Genomic DNA, 7500 nt, shown 5'->3' on the forward strand with positions numbered 1-7500 from the left:
GGTCAAAGGCCGTAAGAGTAAGATCTTAGGTCAAAGGCAGTGTGTAAGATATTAGGTCAAAGGCTGTGAACGTATGATCTTAGGTTAAAGGCTGTAAAAGTGTGATCTTAGGCCAAAGGCCGTAAGAGTAAGATCTTAGGTCAAAGGCAGTGTGTAAGATATTAGGTCAAAGGCTGTGAAAGTATGATGTTAGGTCAAAGGTTGTGAAAGTAAGATCTTTGGTCAAAGGGTGATAGCAAGACCTTGGGCCAAAGGCTGTGATAGTAAGATCTTGTGTCAAAGGCCGTGGGAATAGTTTTGCAATTTCTCGGCTTCAACTACTTTATGTTTCTTTTGATAAAGTTTTCATTTTTACCTAAATCTTAATGTTTTCATTTAATTGTACTTTTTCTCTTAAAAAAAACCACCTGAAGCATTCTTTAAACACTTTTGGGGTTTAAAAGATTATGTTTTTAAGTAATTGCCTTTTAGCGTCTATCATTTTTACATTCCGTTAAATTCCTTATTTTCGTTGTTCCTGATAGTTATATTTCCCTCTTCTTCTCCTTAAATCTTTGTTCATGATAACAATAAATAGTACATTCACCGAGTGGAAAACCTTTACAAATGTTTGAATGCTTAATCTCACTATGCTGAATACGAGCATATAAAAAATAAGAAATATAACTAATAATAGGTTTTAGGATTAATAGTTATAAGAAATAGTTAAAAGACTTATTCAAGAGGAGGGTGGATAAGATTTTCTTACTAAGCTGAAATTTAACATGATTTATAGATTATTGCCAAAAGAATGATTAAAGCGAAAAAAGACAGTTAATTTCAAGTACAATGTGGGACTAGTAAAACTTGAAAAATAACAAAAGTAATGAATAAAATAGATATTCTTTATACAACCTCCTTATCAGATGAATACTTCCAGCTATAGGCAACGCTAGACACGAGAATTAAAAGAGGCAATTTCAAATCAAAATAAAGGAAAGTGAATCATCTAGCTGTGGTCGGGAGAGGAGGAACACAGACAGATTACGTGAATAAAAAAAGAATGTAAAAGAATTGAGATCTGGAATTAAAGGCTTATACATGATGACCAAGTTAAAATGCAAATGTGCAGACACGGAAAATAATGGCCGATTTTAAGAACTTGTCAGCTGATAAAGTTTTACAATGACCGGCTCTGTAAAGCAGATTAAATAGGTGCATAGAGGTTAACGAATACTGTGTTGTTCAAAGATCACATCACGTTACTGGAACCACAGACGGATACTCTTCCAGAAAACAATCATTATCCAAATAAAATACTGACATTACATCATATACATACACACACACACACACACACACTATATATATATATATATATATATATATATATATATATATATATATATATATATACATACATATATATATATACATACATATATATATATATATATATATATACATACATATATATATATATATATATATATATGTGTGTGTGTGTGTGTGTATGTGTGTGTATATATAAATTTATATATGTATATATACAGTATATATATATATATATATATATATATATATATATATATATATGTATATGAATAGATATGTATGTATATAATGCGCGTGTTAATGTATGCATACATGCATATATATGAACACATTGATGTGTAAAATGCATTACGTGTGCATAAGTTAAATTCTCTGTTTCCAGCTTTGCGAGAGGTTTCAAATCCAGGAAATCCACAAGGGGTTACAGAACTGCGTCTCTTCATAAATAAATAGCAAGTGGTATTACGGCATAGATATACATATATTCAGACACTATTAATTCCATTCGAGATTATCCACCGGCGACAACCAAAGATATTCCAGTTTTGAAGAGTAAAACTATGTTCCCTTCAGGGTGATCATATTTCCACTTCACTGATTCTTTCTCGCAAAGAAATATCACAATAAGAGCTATTTGGTGACCAAAAGCAAGATTTGATTTAAGTATGAAATTTACAGTTGGAAACGTGACATATTCTTTAAGATAGTGTATAACATTTTATGGAAATTATATTTTATTTTATTTGGTTTCAAATTAGCCCATATCCATTCACGAAGGATCTTATACGCCAAAAAAAGAAAAGAAAAGAAAAAAAGGTCTTTGAATGAAGAATGTAAGAATCTCCCATGTATGATAAAGAGCAAATGTCTGGCTATATATATATATATATATATATATATATATATATATATATATATATATATATATATGTATGTATGTATTCCCTTCCCTCATGCAGGGGAGAGGAGATAGTCATACCCTGGTGAGATGAGGATGCGTGTGAGGGTGTATGCATATCTACCTAAATACTTAGCCGTCATTATTGACGGGTCACGTACACTAGTAAGAGAATATTTCCGACATCTTCAACCAACTCCACCATTTGAGTTTTTTTTTCTCTTGACTCTCTAGAGATTAGATGTGATTAGAGACTGATTACCTGAGAATTATGTTGACGAAACCTTTTTAAATCAACTTGCAATTTATAAAATAGTCAATGATTTTGTTGCGACTGAAGATTACGGTAAATCGTTTTACTAGGAAGTTCAATAATGGATTTAACGTTGCACCAGAATTCCAAAAATTACTTGAAAAGAGAAAGATTTTGAGTTCTCTTCATTCATTTCTTTCCCTTAGAATATATAATATTATTACCATTGAAACAACAGCCATGATGTAAACTATAACATTTCTTGAATTCCTCATTCCCATTACTTTTTGATTCGCCTATATGAACAAATTCTGAAAAAAAAATTCGGATAAATTCTCAAAACTACCTATTGTACAATACTGATCTGCCGACGAAGCTAACAGATGATTAACATATGACAGGATAGACAGTCCAAGCCTTATCCCCCCCACCCACCCACCACCCCCCGAAAAAATTCCAACATACGCATAATCCTAAGATAAACGTAACCAATTTTAATATACTGTACATAAGCTGTAGAGGGTAAGCAATAAAGCCTTATTAAGGAACGTGTCACTAAACAGCATTATAAAACTTGATGGAGACCAAAAAGAAATACTGTAAGATGGGCCGTTCCGAAGAAGACGTCACCGAAATGGTATGACAAAGATTACCTTAGATATCTGAACTGCATCCTATAGTAAGACTTTGGAAATCATGACAGATACTGAGTCTACTAAAATCAAATGTACAGGTTACAGTTGGAGTGTGACTCATACAGTTAACTACTGTTAACGTTCTGCATTGGAGAGAAAAAAAAAAAAAAAAAAAAAACACACACACACACACAAACGCACACAACAAGTGAAAATATTACCAAGTCCTAAAAATTTTAGTTCATGCGGCAATGGGCTCCATTGAATCCTGAAAGCCACAGGAGGGAATATCGGAACTCTATCTATTCATCTCTCGCTTGTCATGACTCAGCAATTAGTATTTTCTTTTAGATGCGGCCTGAATTAATGAATGCCTTCATATCTAACCTATCTGGGCTTAGTCAGGTGCAAACAATTAAGCAGAGTCAGCTTCTCTCTCCAGTTTATTTTCTTCAGCAACTTGCCATCAATCTCAGATTATTTACTTTGTGGCCGCTCAACAAAATTAATTTACTCAAAGCTTCACGCTTTGGATATTTAAGATCCACACGATAGCTATAGTTAAAAATGGAATAATCCTGATGACATATTGAGGCTTGAATTAGAATGAAAATGGGTCATGAAGAAGCATAAGACACAAATAAATAAGAGAAAATTGTTAGTGGATTATATTAGATTTCCATCCGTACTAGTATGACGTTATGTCATTTCATAATTAAGCTTGTGACCTATTTCGCAGACATCTTGGGAATGTAATTAAGACCTCAAGTCTTCCATTAAAAATTAGCATCTTCTTTAGCAAAAAACTAAAACCACAAAAATGAGATGAGGAAATTTCATAAGTAACTCTCTAATTTTCTGTTTGGTTGTTCTTCGTGATAATGATTTTGTTTTTCTGTTTGGCTAAGCATTCTATTATTTTGCTATCTTCCCATTACCATTTATCAGCCCAACCCCTTTAGTTTTGCCCTGCTTTACTATTTTCATTTAATTAATAAGAAGAGAGAATCCTTTGCCGGGTAAGTTTTGGAATATGAAAAGATGGCTTCATAATTCTAGACAGAATTCTGTTACTTTAAACGGGTATAAGAGGTTGAAATATATATATCAAAGTATGCAAGAAGCTTCATGACTAGTGCAGTACAAAAAGAAAAAAACTACAATAAAGTACAATATGTGATTTATCTAGTTTAACAATGAGACAGAGAGAGAGAGAGAGAGAGAGAGAGAGAGAGAGAGAGAGAGAGAGAGAGAGAGAGAGAGAGAGAATGTAGTTTTCTATTTGCTTAGTTCTGAATATCCCCTTTCCATTAGAAGGGAAGGAAATAATTCTTGCATTATCCAAAGAACTCTGCTCTCTCTCTCTCTCTCTCTCTCTCTCTCTCTCTCTCTCTCTCTCTCTCTCTCTCTCTCTCTCTCTCTCTTAAATGAAAATTATGACACCATATGAAAAGGTTTGATCATTAACTCAAGGGTCCTCGGAAAAGGCTTCAATAATATACAATCGACTTGTCAATGTGCCTTTATTAATAACAATCTCGATTATTCATCCTAATATAAATCTTTGCTCACCTGTCATCCGGTCCATTGCAAAGGATACACAGCCTCGTTATTTTTCATCCCTCAATTTTCTTTTCTCAGGCTGAAAATATGTATCGGATTGCGTACTTATGAAAACGCCAAATGAATAGCAACGTATACTGATATTGTGGATAGCATTCATTCTCCAAAACATAAACGAAAATATATATAAGAATATAAGAGATTTCTAACACGAGATGAGATTCCAGAAAAGGAAAATGATGCAACAGATTCTGCCACATTAATTGTTAACTTCCTATTCGTTGAAGACTCACTAAGGCAGAAAAATAGCCACTTCGTACGCCTACATTGGTAGCCGTGTTGAAACCCCTCAGTTAGATTTCACGAGTCTTCTCTATCTTGAGCTTTTAAGTCAATACTTCTCCATTCGTCATTTCCTACTTCACGCTTCATAGTCCTTAGCCAAGTAGGTCTGGGTCTTCCAACTCTTGTGGTGCCTTGAGGAGCCTAGTTGAAAGTCTGGTGAACTAATCTCTCTTGGGGGAGTGCGAAGAGAATGCCCAAACCATCTCCCTCTCCATGATCCACATATGGCACTCGAGTAATCTCTCTTATGGTTTTTTTTTTCTGTTACAATGAGCGGCATAGCCAAACGCATGACTACTCGATATCTCCCCGTCCCTTGGGTGGGGAGGGAGGAAGTATTCATACCCTGGTGAAAGGGGGTACTCCCGAGAGGTACACTCGGAAACCACAATCTCCAACAAATTGCCGAAACTGCCGTGTTGTAATTAGGAAAGGGGAGGAGATGGGAAGGGTCGAATTTGTGTATGTGCATATCTATCTAAATATTTGGCCGTCATTCTTGACAGGTCGGGTACACTAGCATATTATAAACTCACTCTGCATGAATTTTGCCTTGTAAAAAAAAAAAAAAAAAAAAAAAAAAAAAATTCAATGTCTGTTTCACCCTTATGGTGTCACTCAAAAGCAAAGTGTGATAAGCTATCGGAATGACGTTCAGTGTAGTAATCATCGATGTTATGTTTGATAACGGCGGCGCAAACAGGACATTAACGGCAATGTTTACCGACGCCATTATCTCTTTTAACAATGTTTTCCCTACCTAGTGGTGAGAACCATTTTCTGGATTTGTCTGCTGTACTTGAAAATCAATTTATTCTTTACTTTTGATGTCAAAGTTTTTTTTTTTTTTTTACAATAAAAACTATATTCTATACGTTCGGACTTTATTCACTACTAACGCATCGATATCCTTCTAAAGAAGTGGAAAAGATTTCAAAAAGTTAAAATGATCATCTGATTGAAATTATGCACAATAGTGTTGTTGCCTGTAAACACAGACCTTTAATATTGGTTAGAGAGAGAGAGAGAGAGAGAGAGAGAGAGAGAGAGAGAGAGAGAGAGAGAGAGAGAGCCTTACCTTACCTTACCTTATTGCCTTATTTTTGCCTTATTTTTTGTTTGGGTTCCCCCAGGTCCCTCAGTGTGAGGCACCTCGTATATCCACCAGAGTTGCTAATGCATCTTCCGGTGTATTTTGCATCTTCCAGTCTTGGATGGTCTGGGATGCATCTTAGGTATTTATCGAGCATATTCTTAAACACATCTACGCTCACTCCTGATATGTTTCTTAGATGAGCTGGCAGCACATTAAATAGTCGCTGCATTATCGATGCTGGTGCGTAGTGGATTAATGTCCTGTGCGCCTTTCTTAGTTTACCTGGTATATTTTTTGGCACTATTAATCTACCTCGGCTTGCTCTTTCTGATATTATTAGCTCCATGATGTTTTCAGTAATTCCTTCTATTTGCTTCCATGCTTGTATTATCATGTAGCGTTCTCTTCTCCTTTCTAGACTGTATAGTTTTAAAAATTTCAGTCTTTCCCAGTAGTCAAGGTCCTTAACTTCTTCTATTCTAGCAGTATAGGACCTTTGTACACTCTCTATTTGTGCAATATCCTTTTGGTAGTGTGGGTACCATATCACATTGCAGTACTCGAGTGTACTACGCACATAAGTTTTGTAAAGCATAATCATGTGTTCAGCTTTCCTTGTTTTAAAGTGTCTGAATAACATTCCCATTTTTGCTTTACATTTAGCCAACAGTGTTGCTATTTGGTCGTTGCATAACATATTCCTATTTAACATTACACCAAGGTCTTTAATTGCTTCCTTGTTTGTGATTGTCTCATTATTAGGTCCCTTGTATGCATATACCATTCCTTCTCTGTTTCCATGATTTATTGATTCGAATTTATCGGAGTTAAATACCATCCTATTTATCTCCGCCCATTCATATATTTTGTTTAGATCTCTTTGTAGTGAGTTCCTATCTTCATCACAAGTAATTTCTCTACTTATTCTTGTGTCATCGGCGAAACTTCTCACTACGGAGTTTTCAACATCACAGTCTATGTCTGAGATCATAATAACAAACAGCAGTGCAGCTAATACCGTACCTTGTGGCACACCAGATATTACCTGGGCTTCATCTGATTTCTCGTCATTTGCAACCACTATGTGTTTTCTGTTTTGCAGGAATTCTTTTACCCATTTTCCTATCTTTCCCCCAATATTATGCTTTCTCATTTTTTTCTCCAATATGTTATGGTCTACCTTGTCAAAGGCTTTTGCAAAATCTAGATAGATCACATCTGTGTCTTTTTCATTTATCATATTTTTGTATATGTTTTCATAGTGTGCTATCAGTTGGGTCTGTGTACTTTTTCCAGGCACGAAACCGTGTTGACCCATATTAAACAAATTATTTTTAACCAAATGGTTCATTATTTTCTTTTTTATTACCCTCTCATACACTTTCATAATATGTGA

Source organism: Palaemon carinicauda, chromosome 5, assembly GCF_036898095.1.
Source record: "Palaemon carinicauda isolate YSFRI2023 chromosome 5, ASM3689809v2, whole genome shotgun sequence".
In the NCBI taxonomy this organism is placed as follows: domain Eukaryota; kingdom Metazoa; phylum Arthropoda; class Malacostraca; order Decapoda; family Palaemonidae; genus Palaemon; species Palaemon carinicauda.